Below are 16809 nucleotides of genomic sequence, written 5' to 3'. Positions count from 1 at the left end.
CGGGAAAAATGCAGAAGGCGGTTGTCCTTGGATCGCTCCGTGTTCTTAGGGTCCACGAGGCTTTTGCTGGATCGTCGTATTGATTCCTTTACAGACTGTAACAACCACCTATCTCACGGTTGTGAGACGTGGTTATAGCTGAAATTTTACCGCGATCTCGCTGGAAGCGGGTGCAATTTTTCAGATTAGCACCCGCTCCCGGCGAATTCCTGCGGTTGTCCTTATGACAAATTTTTAATTATACATATATTTTTACAGTTTTTTCGGGTTGAAGTCATGCCTGGTTAGGAATTTTTTGTGTAATCAAAAAAAATTTTGTGATAGTTCACCCCCCTAAAAAATTGTCGCCAAATTCGAAAAAATGAACAAGTGTCGGTTTTTTTTCGAAAACATAAAGCACCCGAAAATCGACATTGGTGCCCAAAAAATTCCCAAAAAAGCCCAAAATTAGGATTTAAGGAAAACATTCAAATTCTGTTATGGAGGTCAAAGTAGACTCTGATGTTTCATTCTCTAGAAGCTAAAAGTTTAAAGCAGGGGCTATAAATTTAAATAGCGTGAAAGCAGATTCTAATAAGGAGCTGCAACTTCAAAGTGGGGTCTACATTTCGAGTTTGGAGTTTTTAAAATTTCGAAATAGGAAATTGTTCACTGATTACAGACCGTTTTCTTCAAACATATCATCATGGAAAAATAATGATCAATTTAAATAAATAAATTTAAAAAATTAAAATTTTTTTAACTATGTCTACAAAATGTTCCTACTTCTCTTGATTTGAGCCTGGATATAACAGTAGCAGCTTTAGTAGTGCACTTCGCCAGAGTATAGTACTGCTCTCTGAAGATAATTAGCTTCTTAATTGCTTCGCATAATTGCAACGATGTAAGATGCCAGAGACTGGTTCGTTAAAGGAGCTTTAAAGACGCTGGGATTTATACAAAGTGACTTGATAATGACTAAGGGCGTGCAAATAAACCAATGCCCGGGAAGTGAATGGCTCTGCATTAATATTGAGGTTGCTATTTCACAGTCAAAATATCACATTTTCTTTGCCTTTCTCTCATCTCTGCATTTAAAGTTTTGTTCTTCGTTAGGAACGTTTCAAACCAAATGTTTGAACATCTCGTCTCAAAATTAGCGGTGGAATTTCATTTTATTTTAATTTGTCAGTCGTCATCGTCATCAATTAAAATTTTCAATAAAAAAATGCCTTAAAAGTGAAAAAGTTACTTAAATTTCAATACACATTTTTATTAAAAAATTATCTGAAAACAAATTTAAATTCGGTTAATCCGTTTCTGAGATATCTTAAAAAATATGTACCCTTCTTTTCACTTTCTGAAAACTTGTACTTAAAACTGTTCTTGGAATCAGATGTTCAATTTTTCAACATAAGACGATCACTCACATTTCATTCGTTTCTAAATTGCATACAGTTATGGGGCACAAGATGATCAATCACATTATAAATTGTCAATGAATCTCATACATTTTTTAAACATAAGGCGTTTAATCACATTTTCATTTGTTTCTGAATTTCTTGTAGTTGTAAAACATAAGATGATCAGTCACATTGTTATTTTTTTATAAATTTCATACAGTTACGAAACATAAGATGGTCACTTACATTGTCATTTGCTTATAAATTTCATGTAGTTTTAAAGTATAAGACGATCGATCACATTATTACTTGTTTATAAATTTGATATAGTCCAAAAACATAAGCCGATTAACTTACAGTCCATTCGTTTCAGAATCTTATACAGTTGTGAAACATGAGACGATCAATCACATTATTAGTTGTTTATGAAATTCGTATAGTTCTAAAGCATAAAACGATTAAATATATTTTTGAAATGTATAAAATGTCTAAACAATTAATAAGGTGATTGATCACCTTATGTTTTGGAACTGTATGAAATTCGAAAAAGGAAACAATTTGATTGATCGTACCATGTTTCACAAAAGTATGACGTTCAGAAACAAATAGCACGTGAGCGATCGTTCTACGTTTCACAATTGAACACATTATGCCAAGACCAGTATTAAGAACAAGTTGTCGAAAATTAAAAAAAGGGTGGATTTTTTTAAAAAGATATCTCAGAAGCAGATCATTCAAATTTAAACTAGGGGTCATCCAGCGTCTTCTTTAGATTAGAGTATTAAACAATCGAATTTATATTCTTTTATCTAGACTCACAGAGAAAAATATAATTACATTTTCAATTATTTCTGAATTTCATGCATCTCTTTTTTATAATTTTCATTTTGGAAATCCATCTTTTCGTTTGAAAATGAAACTTTTTTATAGAAATATAATCTTTTTTATATGAAAATTCAAAATTGTGAATAAAAATTGATTTGGGTGAAAATTGTGTTCTAAAACATATGACGATCACTCATATTTCACTAATCTCTAAATTTCATACATTTGTGGAACATAATATGATCAATCAGAGTGATACTTTTTAAAATAAATTTCATATAATTCTAAAACATAAGACGATCAATCCCATTTTCATTTATTTATGAATTTAATGCAGTACTTTTTCATCATTTTTCATCCATTTCATTTTGGAAATTCATCTTTTTGATTGAAAATTCAACTGTTTTATAGGAGAAAAATCTTTTTGGCTTCCAAATTCAACACTGTGAATCAAATTTATTTTCTTTCTTTATTGAAGAATATGATCTAAAACATAAGATGATCACTCTCATTTAATCCATTTCTGAATTTCATACAGTTGTGGAACATGAGATGGTCAGAGATTTACAATTTTTATGAATTTCATACAGTTCTAAAACTTAAGACGATCAATCCCATTTTTATTTATTTCTAAAATATTATGCACTTCTCTTTTATCAATTTTCATCTTTTCATTTTGGCAATTCACCTTTTTTTTGGGGAAAATTTAATATCTTTCTTGGCTGAAAATGTTATTCTAAAACATAAAACGATCACATACATTTGTTTCTGAATTTCATGCAGTTCGAAAACCTTGGACGATTAATCACATCATTACTTTTTTTATAAATTTCATACAATTCTAAAACATAATCGATCATCTTCTGTTTCATAACTTTATGAAATTCCGAAACAAATAAAATGTGAGTGGTTATCTTATGTTTCAGAACTATTTGGATTTTAGAAAAAAATTACAATGTGAGTGATCGTCTCATGTTTTAGAAATGCATCAAATTCAATGTAGTTGGTCGTATTTTTTAGATCGGCGTAAAATTCAGAAACAAATTACAATCTGAGTGATCGTCTTATGATCTAGAACTGTATGAAACTCAGTAGAAATTAACAATACGATTGATCGTCTTCTGTTTTAGAACTGTATGAAATTTATAAACAAGTAATGATGTGATTGATCGACTTATGGTTTAGAACTACATGAAACTACGAAACAAATGACAATGTGAGTGATCGTCTTATGTTTGAGAACTAAATGACATTTATAAACAAGTAATGATGTGATTAATTGACTTATAGTTTAGAACTGCATGAAACTCAGAAACAAATGACAATGTGAGTGATCGTCTTATGTTTTAGAAATATATGGCATTTATAAAGAAGTAGTAATCTGATTGATCGTCTTATGCTTCACAGCTTTATGTAATTCAGAAACGAATGAAACGTGTTTGTCTTATGTTCAGAACTGCATGAATGTCAGAAAAAATAGCCAATGTAAGTGATCGTCGTATTCTGTATGACTGCATGAAATTATAAAACTAATAAAAATAGGATTGATCGCCTTATATTATTAAACTGCATGAATTTAAAAAATAAATGACAATATGATTGATCGTCTCATGCTTTAGAACTGCATGAAATTCAGAAAAAATGACAATGTGAGTGATCGTCTGATGATTTAGAATTGCACGAAATTCGAAAACAAATGAAAATGTGATTAATCATGACGAATTGGTTGATCGCCTCATTTTTTTGAACTGTATTTTTAATGAAATTCATAATAAAAATAATAAATAAATTTTTATCTAAAAAATTAATCGTAAATCAAAAGAATGAACATAAAACAAAGAAATGTAAATTTTCAACTAATTAGTTGAATTTTTAAACAAACAAAAATAAATTTTTCATTAAAAACGTCGAATTTTCTTTAAAATTCATCAATTTTCAGCCAAAAAAGTTGACCTTTAAACTAAAAAAATTAATTTTCAACTGAAATGATGAATCATCAGCCGAAAGAGTTAATTTTCGTCAAAGCATTTCAACTTTTAACCAAGTAGTACAAATTTCAAACAAAAATTACTTTTACGCGAAGAACATGAATATTTTAATAAAAAGATGAAATTTAAGTCAAATAATTGAATTTTGAACTGAAGCAGAAATCTAAACTAAAAAAGACGAATTAAAAAAAATTTTAAGTAGTTTAACTTTCCATCAAGTAGTTGAAGATTAATGAAGCGTGAAGATTAATCTTTAATGAAAAAGTTTCAACAAAATACATGAATTTTTTACCAAAATGTTAAATTTTTCACTAGAGATTATAAATTTTTTACAGAAAATCAATTTTCCACAAGAAAACGAATTTTAAACTAGTTAAATTCTAAAAAATAAAATGTTCAAACAATGTTTATGTATTTTTTCGTCTAAATATGAAATGAATTCTTAGAACCCCATAAGAAATTGAATTTTTTGTTGTTTAAAAGTCTAGTATTATATTTTTCGTACGGAATCATCTTGTTTTGTTAAAAATTCGACTCATTGGTAAAAATTTAATTATTTTGTTAAAAATGTAACCTAATAGTTACCTTTTTGTTACTCTAATTGAAAGGACCAAATAAAAAATTGTCATGAGCAAGAAATTTTTACCAATATCTGCATGTATTTTTCTCAAAAAAGTTCAAGTTTCTACCCGACGCTATGAATTTTCAACCAAAAATTTAATTTTCTACCAAGCACTGACTTTTAATTTAATTAATCTCAAAAAATAAAAAATTTATATTTTTAGTTTAAAAAATTAACCTTCTACAAAAAAAACAAATTTTTGATTAAGACGGTTATTTTCAAACAGTTAAGTTTTTAGCCAAATACTTGAATTTTAAACAAATAATAAAAAGATATGTTTTCAACTAAAAATGAAATAGAATTACTTTCTGTTTAAAAAATTTAATTTTAAAAAATTCATACTTAGAATATTATTTCTGAAACAAGTTGTTAGATTTTCATCCCAATAGTTGAATTTTCTACAAAAACAGTTGAATTTTCAAAGAAAATATTTGAATTGTCGAAAAAAAAGTTTTCATTCAAAAATGCAACAGTTACAGTGTATTTTGAGAACTTAATTTTTAACCAAAAATGACGAATATTCTACCAGTTAGAATGATACTAAGAATTCTCAACAAAAAAGGTAATTTTTCAAATAAATAGTTTAATTTTTCACAAAAAAGTTGTACATTTAACTAAGAAACAGAAGTTTTCAACCAAAAAATATAAGTTTATATCCAAAAATGGAATAGTTGCAGATTCTATTTAAAAAATTAATTTAATACAAACAACCAATTTTATACTAAAAAATTTTAATACCAAAGATGAAGTTAAAAAAAAAAGATTAATTTTCTACCTAAAAAGAAGAATTTTCAACAAAATAGAGGAATTTTCCAGAAAACAGTTCAATTTGACATTCGTCACTAAATAGTTGAATTGTTTAGCAAAATAATTAAATTTCCAATCAAATGGTTGAATTTTTAACAACAAAAAAAGAAGATTTTTCCAGTAGTTAAAATGTACCAAAAAAGACAAATAAATAAATGGTTGAATCCACAGGAAAAAAATGATTTTTTAAAGTGCAAGATTAAGTTTTTACTCAAAAAGATGAAAACTTAATTTTCAAATATATAGTTTCATTTTCCACAGTCAAGTGTACTTAAATTTTGAAATAGAAAATATCAATTTTCAATTACAAATATAAATTCTAAACCAAAAATGGAATATTTATATTTTCATTTTAAAATAAGTTGGTGAAATTTTCAGACAAAAAAGATGTATTCTTAACAAAAAGTTTAATTAATGATATTTCAACAAAAAACGATTGTAATTAAACTGAAAACTGGTTTAATGCAATAAAAACACGAATTTCCAACAAAATAATTCAATTTGGAACCAAATAGTTGAATTTTCAACCGAAGAGATGAATATTCAATCAAAAAGATGAATGTTTAACAAAGTAGTTCAGCTTTCAACCTAGTTTTTGGATTTTTAACCAAAAATATTACTTTTTAACAATGTAGTTGCTTTTTCAATAAAATAATAAATGTTATTAACAAGTAGTAGAATTTTTAACCATAGCAAGAATTCAAGTGAAAAAAAAATATCAAGGAACGTACAAGGTGATTAAAAATTTTGAAACAGAGAAAAAGAGCTGTTTTTTTAAAACAGGGAAAAAGAAGGGAGTATGAAAGTGACTTTCAAACTTTCTTGGTAGAAATTTCATCTTCGGTAAAAATTAAATCTTTTTTGGTTAAAAATAGAATAGAATGGCTGCAAATTCAAATGTTTTTTTGTTGTTGAAAATTTCTCGCCTTTGCTAGATTCAAAGTCAAATCTTTCTAATTGAAAAATCTACTATTACATTTTTAGTTTTAAATTTTTTTGTGCAAAAAATATTTTTTTGGTAAAAATTAATTTTTTGTTTAAGAACTAGTTTTTTTAAATTGAATTTTTTTTAATGACATTTAAATTTTTTGTGGAACATTTTAATTTCAATCTTTAAAATTCAACTGTTATGTAAACATTCGTCTTTTTGAATTAAATTTCAACAGCTTGGTAGAAAATGCAACTATGTAGTTCGAAAATTTATGTCTTTGCTTAAAAAATTTATATTTTTGGATTGAAGTGAGTTAATTTTACCAAGAAAGCGGTAGGTATTTTACTGAGAATGAGAAATGAAACAAACTTGGCCCGACTCTTCATTAATTTCATCATCTATATCATTTTGAAGTACGTCAGTGTCACTTTTCGTCCTAAGCCCCATGAATATAAGAGGTCCATTAAGCCAACGGGCCAAGAATTAAGTACTATTTCCTTTGGCTCTTTCTCAGATGTGCAAACTTTTCTAGGAATAGTATAATAATTACGATTATCAAGAATCCAATCACAACCAAAAACAATTTGAGTTACTAAATATTGTCAAATTTTTGGCAGTAGTTTATTTGCCTTGTATTTCTATTTATTTTCTTTTTTGGCAGTATTTTCTTTCTGGTGATTGTATTTTTAGTTCTTCTTTATTCATAAGGTGTCCGTTTTCTTTAATCTTGACTTCTCTTCTTCCTCAATTTTTCCATTTTTTCACATCCATTTATTTATTCTTTCTCAGTCGCTCCTTTAAACTTGTCTAGCTTCTCCATCGACCCCTCACCCATCTCGTCATTCCCTAGAAACTTCACCAGGTTCTATTACCAGATTTTTAATCTTCTATTCCTCTGCTACAACCTCTCCTACATTTTTCCTTCCATGTTTCCTGTTCCATTTACAGATTCTGCACTTGATGTTATTTTTCTTTTCCTAACCCCCTCACCCATTCCATCTTTTTTTAGAAACTTCACCACATTTTCTGTCCAGCTTTCTTTATCTTTTATACGTCTCCTACGACCTTTACTGCATTTTTCCAATACATTATACCATGTTTTCTCTTCCCATTCATAGATTCTGCACTTTCTGTTCTCTTTCTTTTCTTAGTTCACTCACCAATTTAATTCTTCCTAGAATCTTTACCACATTCTCTTGCCAGATTTCTTTATCTTCCATTCCTCTGCTACAACCTCTGCTACAACCTATCCTACAGACGTCCCATACCTTCTCCAATCTTTCCTCTTCCCATTCAAAGATTATGTACTTTCTGCTCTCTTTCTTTTTTCAATCCTCTCACCCACTTCACTCTCCCCCAAATACTTTATCATATTTTCTTGCTAGCCTTTTTTGTCTTCTATTCCTCTCCTACAACCTCTCCTATATTCTTCCTATATATTTTTCTATATTTTCTCTTCCCATTCACAGATTCTACATTTTCAGTTCTCTTTCGTTTCTCAGTCTCCTCACCCATTTCATTCCTCACTAGAAACTTTACCACAATCTTGCCAGTCTTCTTTATCTGCCATTCGTCTTCTACAAACTTTACTACATTCTTTCTATGCATTCACCCGTATTTTCTCTTCCATTCACAGATTCCGCACTTTCTGTTCTCCTTTTTTGTCAATCTCCTTATCCATTCCACCCTTTCCTAGAAAATTTAACACATTTTCTTGTCAGCTTTATTTATTTCCCATTCCTGTCCTACAACCTCTCCTACATTCTTCCAATACATTTTCCAATGTTTCCTTTTCCCATTAAATGATTCTGCACTTTCTGATCTTTATCTTGCATTCCTCTCCCACATCCTTTCCACACATTCTCTCATGTTTTCTCTTCCAATTCACATATTCTGCACTTTCTTTTCCCTTTCTTTTCCCAATCCCCTCACCCATCCCACCATTTACCAGAAACTTTACCACATTCTCTTACCAGTCTTTCTCTGTCCTTTTTCTTCAATTCTTTATAGTTTACTCTAGTCCACTCCCCTATATCTTCAGAATTGAAGAACTCCTTCCTCTATGATCTCCTCTAGTTTATAAGGTATATCCCAAATATTTAAACTCCTTTCGTCGAAGATTAGTCGGAAATAATTTTACTCTGGGGCCCTGACTTACCGGGATTTTCGGGAATTTCCACCATGGATTTCGCGGTAAATCGAGTTACTTTGAACCATTATTCTTCTTTGTTTTGCTTTTGGTTTCTTATAGTGTTGAATCGTATACTGCGCAACTCCGCTGACCTTGCAAGCGCCTTTCTTTCGCCCAATTAAACCGTCTCAACCGTTATATTGCGTTCCGGTAAATCGGGGTCATCGTTTTTTCCCTGCTTTTTGTGTCTTTATAAATTTCCGATCCTCTCTTTAGTTTGGCTTTGGAAATTCAACTGAAATATTGCTTAGCCTAAAATTCACCTGTTTTTTTTTAATTCGTCTTTTTGGTTTAAAAATTCGAACTTTCCACTATTATGGAATTTTCCGTAAAACTAACTCATTTTAAATAGCTTTATGACAAAAATGAAAATAATAGGTTCATTTGGTTCTACTGTTTTTGAAGGCTAAAAACCACTTTGTATAAAATCATTTTTTTTAGATACACCATTTTGCTGAAAATTCATTTTTATATTTGAAAATACGATTTTTAAAAATAAAACTTAATTTTTTGAACTGGAAATTTAACTAGTCCAGTAAAAGATTTATCATTTTCGTTTAAGATTCATCGTTTTGGTTAAAGGTTAATTATGCTATTGTGAATTCGTTTTTATGGTATTTTGGTTTAAATATAATTTCTTTAAACTGAAAATCTAAATTTTCCATCATCTCTTGAAAATTGATCTTTTATACTTAAAAACTCGTCTTTTTTGGTAGAAAACTAATCTTTGTGGTTCAAAATGCTATTTTCTTTTTTTGATAAAAATGCAAATGCTTTGTTAAAAATTAACTTTTTTGTTTAAGATTAAACTCTTGTCGAGGACAATTGTCTTTTTTTAGCTTGAAGTCTTAAGAATTTATATCTGTTCTGGCTGAAATTTTATCTATTTGTGGTTAAAATATCAACTATTGCATTTTTCGTGGATTGAGAATTAAATTATTTAATTAAAGTTGTACTATTTTGTTATAAAATTTAATTTTTTTGTTAAAGATTTTGCGACTTTGTTGAAATTTTTTTTTTTTTAATTAAATGACAACTAATATATTTTGGATTAGAATTAATCTTATAGTTGAAAAATTAACTTTTAGGGTTAAAAATTCAACTATTGGTTTTAAAATTGAACTCAACTATTTGGTCATACATTTAATTATTTTGTTAAAAATTTAATTATTTCGTTGAAAACTTCAGTGAGGTTGAAAATTTAAAAATAAATTTTGTATGTTGAAATTTAAAGTTTTTACTGAAAATGTAATTTAAAGTTTATGCTTAAGAATTGATCTTTTTTATATGAAAAATCAACTACTTGTTTGTAATTCCATGTATTTGGTTAAAAATTAATATTTTTTGTTACAAAATTGTTCTTCTCGGGTGGAGATTTATGTTTGTGGTTTTAAAATTTATATTTTGTTGTGAAAATTTCATCTTTTTTGATTGAGATATAAACTATTTCATTTTTTTGTTTGAGAATTCATATTGGTAGATTGAAAATTCCACTATTCAGTGAAAAACAGACCATTTTGGTTCAAAATTCAATATTTCGTTAAAAATTTAAATATTTTGTTTAGAACTGAGTTTTTTGTTGAAAAAATCGATCATTTGCTTAAAAATTCAACTAAGTGGTTCAAAGTTAAACTATTTGGTTGTAAATGCAACTTTTTAGTTAGAAATTAATTTTTGTTTTTGAAAATTCCAGAATTAGTTGGAAATGCAATTTATTTGATTCAGGTTTAATCTATTTTGGTTCAAATTTCAACTATCTTGTAGAAAAATTAATTTGAAATTGTTTAATTCAAATCTAATTTTTTTCGGTATATACAAGATCCTAGGTTAAAAATTTTACAAGAATAATTTCCTAGACTTTGAATATTAATAGTAAGCAAAAAATAAAAATAGGTCAGGAAATATCAGGGGAAAGTGAGAAAATTTTGAAAACAATGTTTTTCGGCCACCTTATTCAAGAGTATCAACCTTTTGGCAGTAGATCAAATTTTCCAAGAATTCCCTGAGACTCTCTTCTCATTTTATTTTTTAAATATTTTAAATTGAAATGTGGATTTACATATTTGCATGGCCCTGGCACGAAACGAATTGTGTCGGACATCTGGCAAACGATCGACATCTTTAGAATGTGATGAAAAATTGAAGAGAGATCGTTATTTAAAAAAAAAAAATAATTAAAGATATTTTTAATTAAATTAATTAATATTAAAAATATTTTTTATGAGCTCAACGCTTGCCGTTTAATTGATTATTTTTACTACAAAAGTTGTTTAAAGTTGTTTGTTGCAAACTTTAATTCTAAACTCAAATTTTATCTTCGGCTTAAGTTATTAATTTAACAGTAACTCATGAATTTAATTTTCCAATACAAATTAGTAAGTTTGCATTAAAATTTAATATTGTAGATTTATATTAAATATTATAAACATTAATAAGGTTAATATTATCGATTTACTTGAAAATTCAACTGCAAGGTTGTAAATTAACTTTGCGTTTGACAATTTATATTTTGGTGTTAAAAATATAAATTTTTTACGTAAACTCGTCTTTTGGCATGAAAATTCATCCTTTTTGTTTGAAAAGTCCCTTACTAAATTTTTGATTTAGAATTCATCCTAATTAAAATTAATACAGAAGTTGGAAAAAGTGTTCAAACAATTCAAATTATTTTTAGGTTACAAATTTTATTATTGTTGGTTGAAAATTTTATAAACTGAAAATTTTTGTTTGTTAATATTTCAACTATTTTTTTGAAAATTCTTCTTTTTGGTTTGAAAATTTATCTTTTCTCTCATAAGTTTCATCTTTCTTGAAAAAAAATTGCAACTGGTTGGTTGAAAATTAATCAGTTTAGGTTGAAACTTTAACAGTTTTATTGAAAATTGGTTTTCTGTAAAAATTATTTCAACTAATTTTAATTTTTAATTAAAATTAATTTTGGTTGAAATATCAACTATTATATTTTTAAATAAGAATTCACCTATTTTAATTTAAAAAATTCACATTTTAGAGTTAAAAATATAACTGTTATATAGAAAATTCTTTTTTATGGTTTGAGATTTCGACGATTTGATAGAAAATTAATGTAAATTTTGTTGAAAATGACCTTCTTTTGTAAAATTAATATTTTCGGGTTTAAAAATTATATTATTTTGGTAGAAAATTCAACAATTCGGTTAAAATATTTTTTTGAATGAAAAATCTTATTTGGTTGAAAATTCATCTCATTTTCAATAAATTTGATCTTTTTTTGCTTGCAAGTCTATTTCGGTTATTTGGTTATTTTGTTTTAAGTGAAAATTCGTTTTTAAAATGATTTCAACTGTTTTTAGTTTACAGTCAAAACATTTTTGGGTTGAAATATCAACTATTATATTTTTTCATTAGAATTTATCTTTTTTGGTAGAAAATTAGTCTTTTTAAGCTTCAACTTAAACAAATTAATTTTCAACCAGACAGTTGCATTTTTGTTCAATAAAGATGAAATTTATAATTAAAAATATAAATTTTTAAACCAAAAAGACGAATTTTCATCATAAAGATTTTTTAGTTCAGAAAGAAAAAATATTGCAACCTAACTGCTGAATTTTCAAGTCAAAAATACGAATTACCTAAAAGAAGTTGAATTTTTTATCGAACGGGATGACTTTTAAACAAAACTATTAAATTTTCAAACAAACAATTAATTTTTTAAAGAAAATAATTTAATTTTTAACCAAATAATAAAATTGTTGATCAAAAAAGAAAATTTTCAACCTAAAAAAATTAATTTGTATGCCAAAAAGATGAGTTTCATTCAAATCCGTCACATTTTAAACTCGAAAATGTAAATTTTCAACGGAAAAGAAATATTGATAACATTCGATATTATTTTATAATATTAAATTTCAATGCATATTGATTAATTTTCATTGAAAAATTAGATGTATGGGTCAGTACCTAAAATATTTCAATTTTCAGACTCAAGTGAAAATATTGAATTTTCTATAAAAAGACGAATTTTCGATAAAAGACATCAATTTACAACCTAATAAATTATATTTTTGAATAAACCAGATAAATTTTGCACCACCAATAAAATAGTTACATTTTCACTTATTGAATTAATTTTTAATAAAAAGAAGTCTACAAAATAGTTAAATTTCCAAAAAAAAAAGTTTTAAAAAATGATTTCTAATATAAAAAAAATTTAGAAAAATGCAAATATTTCGTAGATAACTAAACATTTTGTTAAAGTTATCCTTTCTGGTTATAAATTCGTTCTTTTTTTTAAGCTGAAAATTCAATTTTTTGCACAGAAACTTATTTCTTGTTTAAAAATGCATATTTTGATCTTGAAAACTCAAATGAAATCTTTACGAACAGAAAATTCAACCAGTGCTTTGAAAAATTATCTTTTTGATTAAAAATTTCATTTGCTTTAGTAGAAATTTGATTTTTTTCTCAAAAGTGCAACTTTTTGGTTAAAATTTATTATTCTTTGTTTGAGTATTCAACTATTTTGTTTGAAAGAATTGGTTCATTGTTTAAACTTTATTTTTTTGAATGAAGGCTTGTGTCTTTGGTTTAAAATTTAACGGTTTAGTCGAAAAGCATTTTTTTGTTTTAAAATTAATTTCTTGCCTGATATTATAATGAGTATGGCATTTTTTCAGTATGGATCTTTTTATTTAAATTCTTTCGTTTTGGAGAAAAAACAAGAATTTTCTTGGTTTGAAATTTCATTTTTGTTGGGTAAAAATGCATCAGTTTCGTATCCCACTTTTTTATTGGAAATTTATGTTTTTAGGTTGATAATTCAACTAGTATGTTTAAAATTTAGTTATTTCGTTGAAAATGTAAGTATTTTATTGAAGAACCGTCTTTTATGGTACATTTTTGGTTTAAAATAAATTAATAAATATAAAAAATTTTAATTTGTATTTTAAATACTGCGTTTTCTCTTTAAAAAATGACACTGACATGATTTTGTGAAAAAACCTATCATATTTCAATTTATTTTGAATGCAGTGCTGAAATGAAATATCAGGTATTGCGCACGCGCAAGCACGCTGCTGTTGCCAGGACGCTGCTGCGATGCTTCGTTTCCACGTTTTCATGGATTTTAACTGCAATTAATCACAGGTTGAATCGTTTTTAATAAAATAAATATTATTATTTGTGAAATCTGTTTTGTTTCTTCGAAGTAAATAAGTTTTTGCTTGATAATAGTAATTAAGTGAATAGTTTGAAGGGAACTGGGAAAGTGCTGTTGAAAAAAGTTAGGTTAACTAAAATTCCTTTTCAGAAAATTTAAAGACATTCTAGGAATTCAGTGTGCAGCAATTGTCAAAAGTTATTAGTGTTCTAGTTTTAATAATTAATATAAAATTTTTTCAATTTGGATTCAGCTAACTTATTTTTTCAATTGGAACTGGTCCGACTTTATTAATTTCTGAAGGTGCACTGAAAGAAAGATCTGTTTGAATCAAATATATTATGTTTGCATCAAACATATTCTCTTGTTTAAGTTAAACATCTTTTCTCTTGAATTAATTACAAATTTTGTTTGATTTGAATAAATTTTAATTCTGAATTAAAAAAGGAATTTGTTGCTTTCAATAACCCATGTTTTTTGGTATAGTGAGAGTCATAGCTATAGCTTAGAGGTCTGATAATCTTAAAGCTCGAAATAAAGCCTTAAATTTTTCTAATAGGGTTATAAATATAGCAAGAAAATAACTTTTCTTAAAAATTTAAATTAAGTCGCTGGGTAGGTCCTAGGTTTCCAGAAATTTTCGCAAAGCGAACACTTCCATTTCTCTTAAGGATGTCTGAAGTTAAGCAAAAATAAAACTGGCGACGTTCGGGAATTGGTGAGAAACCAACCCTTTACTAGCTCGCCCAATGTAACTTGCAACTTTCTAAGGCTTCGCTTAGGTATAGCCTTTACATTACTGCTTACACATTCCGCGAACAAACACGCTGACACATTCATCGATTCAACCACCATTTTGAATGTCTAAAACTAAGTGGCGCTGCAGCGCCCCAACCTGGACGCGGATACACGAAGAACTATTATTTGTTTGAATCAAATAAATACGTTCTTTAATTTAAGTATAAGACGTTTCAACAAAAATGTCCTTTTTCTTAATAGAAAAATTTATTTAAATCAAACAAATCGTCTCAAACAAATAATTTTTTGTATACCAATTTTTTACCAATTCCTTTAGTAGCTAAAGTTACTAATTCATTCAGGCAGTTATACTTACTCATTGAATGAGTAGATTTGTACTAATTACTAGTAAGCGAATCGGCTCTATTTGAATTTGTAGAAAACTACTACTAATTATTAGGTTTCTACTAATTCAGATTTAGAGAGTAATTTAAGTACGACCCGTTATTTCATTAGTCAACGACGGTTTTCTTCTCCTCGATCTTGTGTCAGTTTTCGCCAGTACAGGCGGGGGTTACTGACACTTTGCTGTCACTTGGCCAACTTTGAGTTTTTCCAACAATTTTTAGACCTGGCAAACGACCACTGTTCGCCCGGCGTGCCCGGCAAATCGTCTCCTCCACTGAGTGCCGAAGTAACCGTCTCGTCTGTTTACATCATCGGTGGATTTACTTCGTACTTGGAGACTAAAACAAAGACGAAAGATCAAAGTTTCTACAATCCACCCACACGCATAATGCATCCGTCATAATGAGGTCTCGGTAGACAATCTGTCTCCAACACCGCCATTCAACTCTCGGATGGGCGCGATGCATTTTACTGTAATTTCGACTGTTATCTCTCTTCCAATAGAATGAATTAGGATAAAAAAGAACAACAGAAGTGGCTTATAACTCTATCGGACAAGTTTTCATTTAAAATTTCTCTCAGCGTTCCGAAAACTCACTGTTTTCATAATTAGGGAAACTCATTGGTAACAATTTACATTCTAGAAAATGTGTCAAAATAAAAAATACTTATTAAACTTATAATGAGATAAAAATTAAAAAAGAGTAATGAAAACTTACAAATTAAAAACAAAATTCCATAATCTCATCTTTTGGACTCAATTATTAAAATCCAATTTATATTAAAATGAATTTAAGGAAAAAGAGGAAAATTATTTTCTATTTAAGTTGTTATGTAGAAGTTCTGTAAAGAATAATTTACAGTTATAGTTAGAAGTAAGATCCACGAAGTAGTATAAGGAGAACCCATTCCCGGAAAACTTGGACGAGTGAATTTTGTGTAACTTTTTTCTGTTTACCATATCTCGAAATATAAGAGAGCTATAAACATTAAATTTGGAAAAATTGTAGCGTTTTTCGATGTTTTCAAGACATTTTAATCGACCAATTTTTGAACTTTTTATAACTCGCCAAATTTTTGAATCTGTATAACTCACCAGTACCTATTTATGAAGTTTATTAAAAACGGTTTATTTTGTTTATATGAGAAAAACTTTGTTGATATTCAGAGTACAGTAATATCACTTTTAGTGTGTTTATTTGCGTTTCCGAGACGCACTGATTGCCCAATTTTTGAACTTTAAGACTGTAAGACTTCCTGAAATTGACGACAGATGGCGTATTACTATTTTCTTCTGTTACTTATTACTTTTAAGTTTCAAATGTCAAACTTCACAAAGTAGAAATCAATGAAATTAAATTAATAAAAATGCCTAAAATAAACAGAACTCTAAAAGTCCGGAGGCATCAAGCAACCGACATTATCCTATATTTTTGCGGTGAAAATGCAAGTAAGAATTTCTATTAATTATAATTAAGATGAATTCAAATTAAGATTGCACGTGATTTCTAAAATTGAGAACATTTTTTCGATAAATTATCAAGTGTAAATACATTTTTTATTTATGTAATGATGCTTAAAACTTTATATTATATAATCTATATGACGGACGTAAATTAAGAAATTATTGTATATAGATTTTAATGAAGCAGATTTTAAAGAAGAATCAGAACCCGGTGAGGTTATTATTATTATTATTATTATTACACCATTAAGCCATTTCCCTTTCGGGGTAGGCGTGACTCACTCGGCAGGGGAAAGGAGTAGTGTGTGGATGGGA

Source organism: Belonocnema kinseyi, chromosome 9 (assembly GCF_010883055.1).
Source record: "Belonocnema kinseyi isolate 2016_QV_RU_SX_M_011 chromosome 9, B_treatae_v1, whole genome shotgun sequence".
Taxonomy (NCBI): domain Eukaryota; kingdom Metazoa; phylum Arthropoda; class Insecta; order Hymenoptera; family Cynipidae; genus Belonocnema; species Belonocnema kinseyi.
The sequence above is the reverse complement of the archived record's forward strand: the minus strand, read 5'-3'. Positions refer to the sequence as shown.